Genomic DNA, 16,009 nt, shown 5'->3' with positions numbered 1-16,009 from the left:
AGAAGACTCTGTCTCAAAAAGAAACCAAAATAAAAACCACTTTGTATGTGCTGTGTAATTCATGTTTTTTCTTGCTTTGCTAGAATGTCTTGAACCATGATAGATTCTGCATTATACAAATAAGCTTGAGTCTGAGCACAGTAGTTCACGCCTGTAATCCCAGTGCTTTGGGGAGGACAAGGCAGGAGGATCACTTGAGGCCAGGAATTTGAGACCTCCCCTGGTTGACATAAGTGAAACCCTATCTCTACAAAAAATAAGAAAAATTAGTCAGGTGTGGTGGCTCACATCTGGTGTCCCAGCTACTCAGGAGACTGAGGCAGGAGGATCCCTTGAGTCCAGGAGTTCAGGGTTGCAATGAGTTATGATCATCTGGTCAACAGAGTGAGACCCTGTCTCAAAAACAAACAAACAAACAAACAAACAAACAAACAAACAAACAAACAAAAAACCAATCTTGATATGACTCCTGGCCAGTGTGAGCAGACCTGGATTCCAGTTCTACTTGAACTGTGGGCTCGGAGTATGATTATGTGCTCTGCTTCCATAGCTGTCAAAGGGACAATAGTATATAAACAGAAGTAAAAAAATAATAGATATGGAAATACTTGGAAAATATAAAAATACTCAACAAATCTGAAGTACTTCAGGAACTCAGAACTCAGGACTACTATGGCCCACAACCCTTACTTAACCTGTCTATATTTGTCATCTATAATGTTGTCTGGAGAAATCCACGGCTCCCCTACTCCCAGCACCTGGGCTGGAGTGCAGTGGCATCATGATAGCCCACTGCAGTCTCCAACTCCTGGGCTCAAACTATCCTCCTGCCTCAGCCTCCTGAGTAGCTGGGACTACAGGCACAGGTCACCACACCTGGATAAGTTTTCTGTTTCTTGTGGAGACGGAGTCTCGCTTTTGCTTGGGCTGTACTTTCTTGATGTTTCCTGTACTCCACTATGTGCAGATGTATTTATTCTGAATATTTTTATGTGGATGTTACTAAGTGCTTATTAGTTTTCAGATATATATTGTTTTGTTCTTAGGAGCTTTGTCCTAAATACTTTGATTTTCAATCTTATGACAAGAGACATCAAAAAGGCATTTTATGAGAGTGATAATGCATTGCATTTTTCTTCTCTTTTAACAAATTCAACAACTTTTCAATCCCAGAAATCTGTAAATATGTTGTTTGTGGAAAATACAATGGGGATGGCATCAATAGATGGTTTCTATTAGGAATTGGAATAGTTTTTCCTGCCACCTCAATCACAAGTTCAGGACCCTTTAATATAAAGTTGTAGAGAGAGCTAGAGTTAGCTTATAGCCTCTGAAATTATTTGAGGCTGTGTTTTTCTCTCTCAAGTACTTTATTGCAGTCTAATCATTCAGGAAAATAGCTCTTACTGAAGCTTTTTTGCTTTCTGGGAGTCAAAGATTAACTTATAAGTAGGATAGTTAGTATGGGTCCTTCTCCCCCCACTTCCCCTTTAGACTATCCTGACTCAAGGGAGAGTTGTCTGGTTAAGTGTCTTTTTCCATGAGGAGCCCATATAATTTAAGTTTTCTCACTTTTGGTTTAGTTATTTGGGGTTATTCCTCATCCTGTATGAAGAGGCCATCTTTTCATCACTTCCTTAGAAGAACATAGATGCCGACAAATTCCTTGCATCCCCTAGTCCATTTTGCTTGGGTCTTCCTCTTCTTGCAATTTTCTAGGATGCTAGTTGCCAGCCTTGCTGGTGTGGGACTGGCTTTGAAATCCAAGGCCTCTTTTGAGGATACAAAGGACTGTAGAGGATGGAAATGTTAAGGTTGCAAAATGCTTGCAGTGTACCACATGCTGTTGATATGCTTACCATAGTAATTTATGAGCCTTAGAAATTTAGGCCTTTGATATAGCTGTCATGAAGGTGAGCCTCAGCCCTGTCTGTGCATTCTCTGAAATGATTCACTTCAGGCTCCCAATATCAAAATAAACTCCTGTTTCTTTATGTTCTCCCTGCTTTCCTCCCTTCACAGCTTCTTTAAACCTTCTTTTTTATTTTTTGAGACAGTGTCTTGCTCTATTGCCTGGGCTAGAGTGCCGTGGCATCAGGCTAGCTCACAGCAACCTCAAACTCCTGGGCTCAAGCAATCCTTCTACCTCAGCCTCCCAAGTAGCTAGGACTACAGGCATGTGCCACGATGCCCGGCTAACTTTTTCTATATATTTTTAGTTGTCCAGCTAATTTCTTTCTATTTTTAGTAGAGATGGGGGTCTCGCTCTTGCTCAGGCAGGTCTTGAACTCCTGACCTTGAGTGATCCTCCCAGAGTGCTAGGATTACAGGCGTGAGTCACCACACCTGGCCTTAAACCTTCTTAAAATTGAGAAAATACTTGTTATAAGACACTGCTAAAAAGAATCTAGCATCTAGGGGAAGTGTTAGAGAATTGAATGTCACTAGAGTACCAAGGAGAGAGGAGTTTGACCTGTTTTGAACTCATCTGTGACTCATGTTTATTTTATAAAACTCTAATAACACTAATAATGATAGCTGCTAACAGCTACATTTTTGAGGTTCAGTTTCATTTATTTAGATACAGAGACAGTCGTCTATCTTCTTTTAGGAGGTCATTGTTTGGGAGTAACTATATATGTACTTCTAGTACCATGTCACAGTCACTGTGGGATCCACTTGCAGAGAAGATTTGGGGAGGGCATTAGCTTCCTGCTCATGGTGTTACTGAGAAAGGAACTGTGGCCATTTATTTAATTCTGGACAGAAGACCTGTTGTTTGTATTACATTAACTTAGAGGTCAGTATTTGAAATTTTCCGTTTGGCCATTATAAGAGGATCCCATAAGAATACTTATGACTGTGAAATTAGCCAAATACGTAGTTTATTTCAAAGACGAGGAAAACCTGTTGTACTTGTGATTACCTGGTTTCTGGAATGAATTACTGAACTGATGTTTGTTTTTATATGCAGAGAAAAAGTTATATGCTTGGTACTCTTTCAATTATAAACTTAATAGGTTATGAGAGATATAACTCGGGCATCATTAAATGAAGAAGGTGTTCTTGTAATTTATCTTTCTTTGTGAAGCTTTGCCTGTTCTGTTGATGACAAATTCTGGGAGGACATTGTTCTACATTTTTAGTGATGATGTACTTTATTTGTCCTTAAATGATTTCTGACAAGTTTTCTTTCCTTCATATTTTCTATTAAATATTTTGCTTGACTTTTGGAGAGTTATAATGTCCTCTACTTCTCCCTTTTCTTCTCCGATGGTTCATATTGAGTGCCCAGGAGTTGTATGTTTAATTTGGTAAAAGAGACTTAAGAAGAATCATACTTCCCATGTGCTTATGCTGATCATGAAAAGCAAAACTTATTATTAAAGGATAGACCAGGTGATTAATAAGTGAAACATAACTGTTGTTTTAGAAATGATCTGTAATACCTTGATACAGATAATATCTGTAATACCTTAATAATGATCTGCCATACCTTCTAGGAGGCTACTCATCTAAGTTTCCTTCTCTCTGGGTAGTTGGTATTGATAAGGGATTATCAGAGTGATCTATTGGGCTTGTCCATTCATTTCTGCAGGGCACTATACTAGGCACTAGAGATACAAAGATGAGGAAGACGTGCCTTCATGGAGTTCATGACCAAAAGGGAGGAACAGATATGAACAAAATCACTAAAATATGCTCTGAAAAGAACCCTAATGATAGTAGAAACATGCTCCAACAACCCAGAGAGTGAGAAGTATGCATACACCCTGGGCATCTGCATAGCATTTGTTTAGTTAATACAACAAGAAATCTTTTTTATCAATAATGTGGTTCTTCCCAGCCCACCCGAAGGCAGCTACATTTATTATGAATGTGTGCCTGATGTAACTTGCGTGGGGTTTTCCGTGCCACTAATGGTTTCCAGGGAGTAGAGAGTAAATCTCTTTTCGTAAGAGGTTGGGCACCCTAACCCTGTGTTATCTGGAATCCAAAATACCTTTCTATGTACATTTTTTTACTTTTAAGAATATTCTTTCAGAGATTATATAAAAATAATTTTCTTCATTTTTCCTGAGCCCCTTTGGAAAAAGAGCTCTATCCAAATAAAGGGGACACAATATTTGGTTTTTCAGTACATTTTTCCCTGCCAACCTTCCTTCTTCCCTAAAGAAGTAAAGCCTGACTATTTTTCTTCCTGGAAAATGGCTTACTTAGTTTATCTCTGTATGAAGGATTCGAAAAATCATTTAAAAATAATTGATTAGCATTTTAAAAAACTGACACAGGTATCATTTTGGAGCTTTATTAATTAAACTTTAAGCTGTTAGTCACACCTACTACCTTCATATTTCTTTTACTGGCATTAAATCTATTAATTCACCAAATAGATTTATTATCTATTTGTATTATTAGCTAGATAAGCTGTTGGGGAGACTTGCAGTATGGTGATGTTTGCCCACATTAGGAATAAATTGTTTTTCTTTTACTTCATTTTTTTGGGGGTTAGGGGTTGGTCTTTTAACTATCTTATATTATCAGTACATATGCTCTGTTTCCTGTCCTAAAGGAATGTGTAAGTCCAGTCCTAACCTTTAGGTGCTTGAAACTGTAGTTCCAGAGAAAAACAGCTGGCACTGAATGCTGCCTGTCTCAACTTTCCACCTAGGATCTGCCAGCCAGCCAACCGGTATTGGATGCATGTGTTCCAAGTGTAATGTTGATATAAGTGAGATATAAAAAAAAATAAAAGTTACTACCTTTGGCCTCACAACTTAGGAGGCAAGCCTTGCAAGAATACAACATTTAGAGATTTTTATAACAGTGCAATACAGCGAAGTACTTATTGTTTAGTATAACAAATACAGTTCAATTTCAGGTTAGCTAGAGATTATTGTAGATTAAAGAAATTGACTTTAGCCTAGTGTGGTGATGTGTGCCTGTCGTCCCAGCTACTTAGGAGGCTGAGGCAGGGGGATTGCTTGAATCCAGGAGTTTGAGGTTGCTATGAGCTACTATGATGTAGCCCAGGTGACAGAATGAGACCTTCTCTCAGGCAAAAAAATGACTAAAGATTCATCAAGAACCTAAGAGTAGGTTCTTAAAAAAATGGGTGCTATTTGAATAGGGGAGTAGGAGAGCAGGTTAGGACAGTCCAAGCAAGGGTCAGCCTGAGGCAAGAATGAATATAGGCTGCCTAGGGTCAGTAAAGAGAACCTACCTGGAGTACAGAATCTGCAGGGAGGAATAGGGTGAGACTAGTTAGGTAGACCTAAGAAGACAGACTTGGAATGCTAGGTATGCAAAGAGTCTTTGTTGGCACCTGAAAGGACTGGGGAAAGGTGATAAAGCAGCAGGGCAGCTAGAGACTGGAGGGTAAGTCTATCTGGGTACTTTTGGCCCAGATTTGTAATGTGGGGTTAGGAAGTGCACTGGCCAGTCCTGGTAGAAAGCTGTGTGTGCACTTGTGTGGTGTGTTAAAATGGCTTCCTGCCACTGCTAGTGTTTGGTTAGTAAGACAGAATGAAGGAAAGAGGTAGCCATGGGACAAATGGGCTTTGAGAAGTCTGAGTTGTTGGTAAAGTATTACTGTTGGCTTTTATTTAGTATCATATTTTATACAAAATCAATTTTACCAAAAACCGTAACCATCAAATATAGAAGTCATTTTAGTTTTTTATTAAAAGCATAAATCATAGTTTATATATAATTCCATTTCATCTCTTCACTTGTCTCTCACCCCAGACACCCACTGATTCATTCTTGATTGTTTTTATTCTCTCTTCTTCCTCCTCCCGCTCCTTCCCTTTCTTATTATCTCCGTTTATTCTTCAGGTCTCAGTTTAGGCATCATTTCATCTAGAAAGCCTTCCTCAGTCACAGTTGTGCCCAGGGTGCTCTCCCTGGCACCTTTACTGCCCCGTGATCTCTCTTACCACAGTGCACTGTAATTGCACACACACTTGTCAGTGGCCTCTGCTGCCCTGTGAGCTCTGAAGCACATGGACTAGTTTTGTTTGCTGTTAAATCCTTATCTGTCAGGGCTGGTCAGGTACATGCTACATGTTTAGTAAATATTTGTGCAATATAAAGGTTGGACTTTTTTGTCACTGTACTTACAATTTCCTTAAAAAAATCATCTCCTTAGCAGACACTTTCCTGCTTCTATTTACTCCTTACTGTTATTATTTATTATGATTGTGTTTTTAAATATATATATTTGTTAAGTATTTCCATACTATTGGGCATTTAGGTTATTTCCATTCTTTTTCCTACTATATCTAGTACTACTACCATAAACTTTCTTATACAGATAGCACTTCTTTTTAATACTTTTAAATTAAAAATGGTGCTGGATGCAGTGGCTCTTTCCTGTAATCCCAGCACTTCCAGCTGAGGCAGGAGGGTTGCTTGAGGCCAGGAGTTCAAGACCAGGCTGGGCAACCATAGCAAGTCCCCCATCTCTTTAAAAGAAAAAAAGAATAACCAGGCATGGTGGTACATGACTATTGTCTCAGCTCCTGGGGAGACTGAGGTGAGAGGATCACTGGAGTTCAAGAGTTCAAGGCTGCAATGAGCTATAATTGTACCACTGCTCTCCAGCCTGGGTGACATAGTGAGATTCTGTCTCTAAAAGTAAATAAAAATTAAAATAAAATGATAAAGGAAAGCCATACACCAAAGCACATTTTATTTTGAAAAAAGGTATTTAAAAAAAAGAGATAAAAAGGTATATATGTTTGTTTATATTATTTCTCACTTTGAAATGAGTGGCCTGCAAAATGGTATTTGTTTTGCCCAAATTTTATTTTGAACAAGGAAATGTATGTATCAATTCTTATTCAGATTAAACAAATTATAAAATGAGGCATCTGTGATGCTTAGACTGGGGGAGAGACACTGATGGGGTGTGTGGGTGGTACTGTTTTAAGTAGGTTATTCAGGGACAGCTTTGAAGACATGACATTTGAGCAAGGCCTTGAACAGGGTAAGGAACCATGCAGAGATATGGGAATAGAGCCTTCTAGTCAGAGGGAACATCAGGTACAAAAGTCCCAAGTTGGGAGTCTGTCTGTGTGGTCAAGTAACAGTGGAAAATCTCTGGGAGAACAGTAGGAGGTGAGATCAGGAGAGAAAGGCAGGAGCCAGGTGATATAGGTCCCTGTAGACCGCTTTTGGCTTTTACTCTAAGTATAATGGGATGCCATTGAAAGGTTTTCATCAGGTTGTGACAGGATCTGATCTGTGTTTTGGAAAGATCCTGTTGGCTGATGTGTAAAAGTTACACTGCTGCCAGTCAGAGTGGAAGTGGGCCGACTGGCTAGGAGGCTACTGCAGGAATCTAGGTGAGACCCAATGGGGGCTTGGATTAGGGTAGTGGTGGTGAAGGTGAGGAAGGGCGGTCAGCTTTGGGATTTTGTAAAATGATATGTCCTGAGAGATGAATCTTAACACTAGTTAAAAAACAGCTCAAGGCAAACTATTAGTGGTATTCAAAATGTCTTTCTTTTCAAAGTATTTGGTAGATTCTGTATCCTTGAGATTCCTTAGTTGGAGAAAGGAAGTAGGAAAGGTAAGGGCTGGGACTTGGTCTCATGTGAATCCATTTGCTGATGGAACAAGAAAGATTCCATAACAGGAGATGTGTAAATTCTCCTCTGTAATGGTCATTTATTTAGTATAAAAGCTATATCTAAAGAATGTATGCTTGGGTACATAATCTGAATTCTGGTGTTTACCGTGGTTATGTTCAGCTAGGCCTGTTTAGTAGTAGCTGTGAAACATATTGCAGCAATAATAAAGAATGCAGTGGGTGCCTTTTTGCTGTTATCAAAATCCATTAACAGTTTTGCTGTGCTTGACTGCTTTTCTTTGTTGATGCTTTATGGTTCATACTAAAGCTGTAGATATAAAGGACATCTATTCTACTATGGTTTCTCAAGGTCTTACAAACAATGATGTTGTATTTTGAGTAAACATCTGTTTATTCCTTGTGATGATAGATGCTAGACAGTTACAGTTTGCTTGGATTCTACTCCCCTACTTCAGATGGATTTTATCTAGGTAGAGAAAAGGCATTGAATCATGTTTTTAAGCTTTGTAGCACTACACTGGCTTATGTGAATGCTTCACACTATTGGATATTCTTTGTTGCTTTAGCTGTAGAAGAATGTTAGCTTAGTTAGGTTACACTCTTTAGTGTAGAAGGTTCTGTGAAAAGTGGGTGAAGGTACTTCTCAAGCTGTTAGAGTGGACTGTCATTTTTTTCCTGCAAAATTTGGCTTTGGGGTTATGGAATTTAAACTTATAATATTTGCTATTTGCAACATATGCAGCCATCATGTTATGTGATTGTTGGTTTTTGCTTTTTTTAGGGTTAGGGTCTTTTAAGACAGAATTTTAGAATCCTTGTTTTCTTAGCCATTTAAAGCTTGAGACCAAAGATTTAAAAACCTTTTTTGGGTAGCAGATTGATTTATTAATCTGATGAAAACTGTGGACTCTCTTTCCAGAAAAATACATGTATACTGTCATTCAACAGATTTATTCAGCAGATATTTATTGAGTAGCTACTATCTGCCAGACATAGTTTATAGATGTTAGGGTATACCAGTGAACAAAATAGTAAAAAAAAAAAAGCCCAAGCAAACCTAAAAACATTGCCTTTGTGGAGCTTATATTCTAGTGGAGTCAGTAAACAATAAATGAGAACATTTGTAGTAGATTAGAAATTGGTAAATGCTATGGAAAAATTAGAATGTATAAGGGAGTTTGAAAGTCGGGCAAGGATGGTGTTTGTTGCAATAAAATTGGGAAGTCAGGATAGGCATCATAGGGAGGGTGCTATTTGGGAAAAAGGTTAAAATGGTACATGAGTTAGCCATGCTGAGTTCTGGAGCTTGAGTTTCCAGGTAGAGGGGAATAGTCAGAGGAATGATCCTAAAGTGGGACAGGAAGACAACATGGTCAGAGCAGGATGAGCAAAGGGAAGAGTGGTATGTCAATTTCCTAGGGCTGCCGTAACAAACACAAGCTTGGTGACTTAACATAACAGATATTTATTGTCTTACAGTTCTGGAGGCCAGAAGTCTGAAATCAAGGTGTCAGTCGGCAGGATTGGTTCCTGCTGGAGGCTCTGAGGTAGTATCCATTCCACACTTCTCTCCTTTTTTCAAGTGGTTGCTGGCAGTCTTTGGCAATCCCTAGGAACTGTAGTTTAGGACATATCCATCATTCCACCCACTACATCTGTATTGACACTTAAGATGGATGCAAAATGTAGTATGTACCGGTAAGTGGGTGGGGGCATGTGGATCTCTGGTGCCTCTGGTAGACCTTTTAAGGTCTTTGGTTTAAATTGAAATGGGAAAGCATTGGAGGGTTTTGAGCAAAGAAGAGACATGATGTGATTTGCATTTTAAAAAGATCCCTCCTGTGTTGACAATTGACTGAGGCTACTGGGTAGAAATGAGGAGATATGTGGGAGGCTGTTGTAATAATAATTATGTGAGAAATGATGCTTCTTATACCAGGGTGGTAGTAGGGAGGGTGGTGATAAATGTTAGGCTTCTGGATGTATTTTGAAGGTAGCACAACCGTATTTTCTGATGAATTTCGTTGTAGGATAGAGGTGAAAGAAAGAAGTCAAGGATGATTCCAGGCTTTGAGACTGAGCAGCTGGAAGGATGGAGTTGTCAGAAGCCCACAAAGGAAGGCTGTGGTTAGAACAGGTTTTTCGGGGAAGATCAAGAGCTTAGTTTGGGACACACTGAGTTTAACATGGTATTAGATACCTAAGTGGAGGTGCTGAGTAGTTTGAGTCTGGAATCCATGTGAGAAATCTAGGTTGGAGATACATAGTTGTGAGTCTGTGGCAAATGTAATTAAATCAGGGAAATTGGAAGAGATCAACACTGAAGTATAGGGAAGAGAAAAGGGCCAAGAATAAAGCCCTGGGACATTAAATGGTCTGGGAGAATAGTCAGCAATAAAAACTGAGAAGAGATCACCAAAAAAGGAGGATAGATTGTAACCAGTTTATTGCAACCAGTAAACGGTAGATTGTAATATATGGCATCCTGAAAGCCAAGAGAGAAAATTGTATTAAAGCAGGAGGGGGAGATGAACTGTGTCAAAAATCTGCTAAATCAGATCAAATTAGGACTGAGAATTGATCATTGGATTTAGCAATGTGGAGAGGTGATCTTGGCAAGATTAGTTTGGTGGTATGTTTGGGTCAAGAGCCTTGCTGGAGTGGGCTTATGAGAGAATGTGTATAGCACCTTTTTGGAGAATATTTTCTGAAAAGGAGAATGGAGAAATAGGGCTAGAGCTAGTGAAACGTTAGTAAAGACATTTATGGCAGTATCACACTGCCTAAAAATTTGATATAATTACAGGGAATTAATGGGTCACCCAAATGCCTCCATGAATCTGCAGTTTAAAAACTGCTTGTCAGTAAAACTGTGGGGCAGTAACCTCAGTTCCTCCCTTGAGATTTCTCATTTATATTAAGAAGTTGCATGGCCTGGTAATTAGACTATAAGGAATGAGAATTTCTATCTTCAGTTTTCCTTGTAGGAGGAGGCCTTGGTACAGATTGGCCTTACATTTTTAGAAATTTATTTTACACTTTGTACTTAGCCAGGCACTGTTCTACTTGAAGTTAATCTTTGTAACAATCCTATGTAATAGATATTATTATCCCCATTTTATAATTGTAGGAAAATGGAGGCATAGAGAGATTCAGTAACTTGCCCAAAGTCCCCCAATTAGGAAGTGGCAGAGCCAAGTTTTGGGCTCAGGCAGTCTGACCCCAGAGTCAATGCTTTTTTTTTGAAACAGGGTCTCGCTTTGTTGCCCAGGCTAGAGTGAGTGTTGTGGCGTCAGCCTAGCTCACAGCAACCTCAAACTCCTGGGCTCAAGCAATCCTCCTGCCTCAGCCTCCGAGTAGCTGGGACTACAGGCATGCACCACCATGCCCGGCTAATTTTTTCTATATATATTAGTTGGCCAATTAATTTCTTTCTATTTATAGTAGAGACGGGGTCTCACTCTTGCTCAGGCTGTTTTCGATCTCCTGACCTCGAGCAATCTGCCTGCCTCGGCCTCCCAGAGTGCTAGGATTACAGGCGTGAGCCACCGCACCCGGCCAGAGTCAATGCTTTTAACCACTGCACTATGCTCTCATGCTTCGTTAATTGTGGGTGCTAATAAAGCATGTGAATATGGGCCACAGAAGTGAGGTGCAGGTATAGGTATTGAGGGGCAAATGCTGCTGGGGAAATCATTGAGATTTTCTTTCTTTTTTTTTTTTTTTGAGACAGAGTCTCACTCTGTTGCCTGGGCTAGAGTGCTGTGGTGTCAGTTTAGCTCACAGCAACCTCAAACTCCTGAGCTTAAGTGATCCTCCTGCCTCAGCCTTCCGAGTAGCTGGGACTACAAGCTTGTGCCACCATGCTCGGCTAATTTTGTCTATATATTTTTAGTTGTCCAGCTAATTTCTTTCTATTATTTCAGTAGAGACAGGATCTCGCTCTTGCTCAGCCTGTTATTGAACTCCTGAGCTCAAACGATCCACTTGTCTCAGCCTCCCAGTGTTGGGATTACAGGTGTGAGCCACTGCACCTCAATGAAAATCATTGAGATTTTCATCTGAAAGATTCTGTAAAAGAGAAAACGTTGTCTTTATAGATTTTTCTCAGTTGATATAAAATGAATATAGTAAGATTATAATCGTTTTTATTCTGAGGACTTAAAAATTGTTTATTTTCTTCTAGGAGGGAGATAAGCATCCTATTCCATTGTGTAAAAGTTGTTGCCTGGCACATGGATCTACTTGTTCTATTTCTAGCAGGTGAAATTGCTCCCTTTCCACCTGTACTTTATTTCCTGGCTCTTTTGACAGTAGTGCTTGATGTTTTGGTGTACCCTTGATGGCATTGTTCTCTTGGATCAGATGACCCAAATTCAGATTACCCTGGCTGTTTATTGTACAGTGGTTCGTTCAAGTGTGCCTTTGAGACCCTAGAGTAAAATTGATGATTCTGAATCATTGTGGCTTGAAGAGCACGTCACTGGGGATCTCCTGGTCAATGGGATAGTGTGTTTGGTTTGATAAAGTTGCATACCCTTTTTATTTGTCATGCTGGTTTTTAGTCTTTGCTTTTTGAGGTAAGTCAGGCATGTTCTTCTCCCTGTAATCTCAATACAAGATAGTCCCATCAGGACTAGCCAAAGCCAAGAATTAAGGGAAGAAATAGTACACACAAGGGTACAGGAACCCAAATAGATTGTCATTTACCCCAAGGTATAGGTCAAATTGGTGATAGAGGCGGCATTAGAACCCAGTTTTTCCCTTCTTGGGTTAGCTCTTCATGTTATTGACTGTTTCCTTTGCTGTGCAGAAACTTTTTAGCTTGATGTGATCCCACTGGTCCATTTTTTGCTTTGGTTGCCTGTGCTTTTCAGGTCTTACCCAAGAAATCTTTGCCCAAACCAGTGTCCATCTTGGAGTGTTTTCCCTATTTTTCTTCTAGTAATTTTATTGTTTTAAGTTTAGATTTAAGTCTTTAATCCACTTTGATTTGATTTATACATACGGTGAGAGATTGGAGTCTAATTTCATTCTTCTGCATATGAGAACCCAGGCTTAATGCCTAAGTTAATGGTTTTTTTTTTTTTTAAATGAATGAGTGTAAGCACATCCATGTAATTATATAATTTTCACCATTATTATAATGAATGCATAGTGTATCATAGTGTTTTCTGTTTTTTACTATTGTCAGTAACACTGTAAGTCTCTTTTTTTTTCATTGAATAAATAATGAGTATCACTACTAGGCACTGAGGATGTGGTAATGAATAAATAGAAAAGTCTCTGCTGTGATGGAGCTTATGTTGTAACAAGTGTCATCTTCTATTCATAATTATTTCCTTAGAGTAGAATATAAGTGATATTATAAATTAAAGCTGTCTAGTAGCCATGCATGGTGGCTCTCGCTTGTAATCTCAGCGTTTTGGGATGTTGAGGCAGGAGGATCCCTTGAGGCCAGGAGTTTGAGACTAATCTAAGCAATACAGCGAGACCCTGTTCCTATCAAAAAACCCAAAATTGTTCAGTAATTGCATTTTTTTTTTTTTTTTTTGAGAAAGAGTGTCACTCTGTTGCCTGGGCTAGAGTGCCATGGCGTCAGCCTAGCTCACAACAACCTCAAACTCATGGGCTCAAGCAATCCTTCTGCCCTCAGCCTCCCGAGTAGCTGGGACTACAGGCATGCGCCACCATGCCCGGCTAATTTTTTTTTTTTATATATTTTTAGTTGTCTAATTAATTTCTTTCTGTTTTTAGTAGAGATGGGGTGTCGCTCTTGCACAGGTTGGTTTTGAACTCCTGACCTTGAGCGATCCTCCTGCCTCAGCCTCCCAGAGTGCTAGGATTATAGGCATGAGCCACCTTGCCTGGCCCAGTAATTGCATTTCTAAACATCAGAATCAACTTTCATATAAAACTCTGTGAAAATGAAGTATTCCACAGTATTTTTTATTTATTTATGTAGAGTGCCCCCTCACACACAAGTGTTATCAAAAATTAAAATGTGTGGGGATCTCTGAAAGGAAGTTTAAGTATCATTAATTCCTGGTAATTAAAGAACTTGGTTAATTGCTTTTTTTCACTAGGTTGCTAAAGTGTATAAATATATCTTATGATTTGGGGCATGGCTGAGAAAATTTTCAGGTGATTTATTGTACATTTAAGTGATAAAGTCTATATTAAAATCAAACTTTTAGGTTGTAAAGTTGACTAGTAATTTCTCATCCCCTACTTTGTGTAATTATCCTCTCCTGCTCTTATTTCTATAAATTCTCTAGGGACTTGGCAACTTCTTTTTTTTTTGAGACAGAATCTGACTCTTTTGCCCTAGGCAGAGTGCAGTGTGGCTTCATTGTAGTTCACTGTAGCCTCATATTCCTGGGTTCAAGTGATCCTCCTGCCTCAGCCTCCTAACTTCCTGGGACTATAGGTGCACTCCATGATGCCTGGCTAATTTTTAAATTTTTAGTAGAGATGGGGTCTCACTTTTGTTCGGGCTGGTCTTGAACTCCTGAGCTCAAGCAATCATGCCACCTTGGCCTCCCAGATCACAGGCATGAGCCACTGTGCCCGGCCACTTGGCAACATCTTTAATAAAACTGGATGGCTTGGGTGGATGGCATTAGATCCAGTTGGCTCTGGATGCCCAGTTTGAACTTTCACTCAAAGTGAAACTCCTGACCTTGAGCAATCTGCCCGCCTCTGCCTCCCAGACCTCCCAGAGTGCTAGGATTACAGGCGTGAGCCACCTAGCTGGGCCAAGGTTGCAGCTTCTTATGAAAATCCAATGCCTGATGCTCTGAGGTGGAGCTGAGGTGCTGATGCTAGCTCCAGAGAGCAGCTGCAAATACAGATTATCATGAGCAGAGAGGTTTTACTACACAATAAATGCAATGGGTTTAAATCATCCCAAAACCATCATCGCCCCCAACCCTGCCCGTTCCCAGGGAAAAATTGTCTTCCATGAAACCCGTCCCTGCTGCCAGAAAGGTTGGGGGCCGCTGCTTTAACTGACTGACTGATACATTAGATAAATTTTATATAATGGCTTATACTTGAGGTGAGTTAGTTCTTGCTGTTTGCTTAGTGTGGTGAATATAAAAAAGGGTTGGAGAAAGAGGAATGATCTAGCTGCTTCTCTTATTACTTCTAATAACCTATTATTCAAGGTAGATAGTATTATTACTAATTTCCAGATGAGGAAATGGAGGTTCAGAGAAGTTAATTTATGCAAAGTCTCACTGCTAGTAATATCAGATTTGGGCTTCAGTTGATGTCTGGGTAGGTGAAGCTTTTTCTGCCATACTGTTTTTCTTTAATTTCATGTAGAAAATAAAATGTTCATTCTCTTTTGTTTTCCAATTTTATTGATATTTTCATTTAAGAAGTTCTAAAAGTTAAACCTAAGATAGGCTCTTCTCTCCTTTCACAGTCAGTTCTGTTATTAAATTTTTATGATATAAAACATAAAAAAAATGTTTGATGACACCTAATAGTATATTTTTTCTAAAAGGGCTAAGAGAAAATCTAGATTTCTTAGGTAAGCCAATACCTTCCAGAAATTATAACAGCCATATAACTTACTGTTTTAAGTAGGTTGTAGTGTAAATGTTAGCAGATAAAATATTGATAACTTTCTTTCTTGATCTTCTTAGAGTTCCTTCAAAGGTTAAAGTGCTTATTGGCTTCACACAGAATAAGTAGTTCTAAGTTTTGACTTCGATGTTATTTTAACATTCAGTAAAAGAGAAAGTATTTAATGGAAGGCTCAAATATTGGTTTCTAGAGGAAGGAAAGAGGAAAACTTAATTCTAAAATTTGGTAAATTGTACATTATATACTTAAAATGGAATGAGACAATCTTTTGGGAGAAGAAAGTAACTGATAACTTTGAAAAAAAAAATTGCTGAGCCATTTAAAGTGGAATCAGGTCGCAGTAGCTCATGCCTGTAATCCTTTCACTTTGGTAGGCCAAGGTGGGAGGATTGCTTGAGGCCAGGAGTTCAGGACCATCCTGGGTGGTAGTGAGACCCCTGTCTCTATAAAAAAAGAAAAAAATTATCCAGGTGTGGTGATGCATGCCAGTAGTCCCAGCTACTTGGGATGCTGAGGTGGGAGGATCACTTGAGCCCAGGAGTTTAAGGTTGCTGTAAGCCATGATGCTGCTGCTGTACTGTAGCTTGAGCAAAAAAGAGTGAGATCCTATCTTAAAAAAAAAAACAAAAACGTAAAATCGACTTAGGAAATTTATATAGGAAATGGTTCGTGAAAATAAAATGTATTATGTTATGAATGTTAAGTAGATGAATGATAAGTAGGTTAATAATTTAGGGATTATTATAATTGGTATGAAAACTATGTACCAATTTGATGTTTAATACATTTAAATTAATTATTGACCATGTTTTCAAC

The 16,009-nt window shown here is 39.0% G+C and overlaps 1 protein-coding gene across 4 annotated transcripts in view; it reads left to right on the top strand.

Moving 5' to 3' along the window:
• RERE (arginine-glutamic acid dipeptide repeats) overlaps nucleotides 1–16,009 on the top strand; it is a 405,018-nt gene that overhangs the window by 17,832 nt on the left and 371,177 nt on the right. Inside the window, exon 2 of one of the 4 annotated variants that reach the window (XM_075993744.1) lies at nucleotides 9,077–9,144. The exons of the other annotated variants lie outside the window; for them this stretch is intronic. The gene's annotated coding sequence lies outside the window, so the exon portion shown is untranslated. The remainder of the gene's footprint in view (nucleotides 1–9,076; nucleotides 9,145–16,009) is intronic. 4 annotated transcript variants of the gene reach the window in all.

Source organism: Microcebus murinus, chromosome 2 (assembly GCF_040939455.1).
Source record: "Microcebus murinus isolate Inina chromosome 2, M.murinus_Inina_mat1.0, whole genome shotgun sequence".
Classification (NCBI taxonomy): Eukaryota; Metazoa; Chordata; class Mammalia; order Primates; family Cheirogaleidae; genus Microcebus; species Microcebus murinus.
This window is presented reverse-complemented; position numbering and strand designations above follow the sequence as displayed.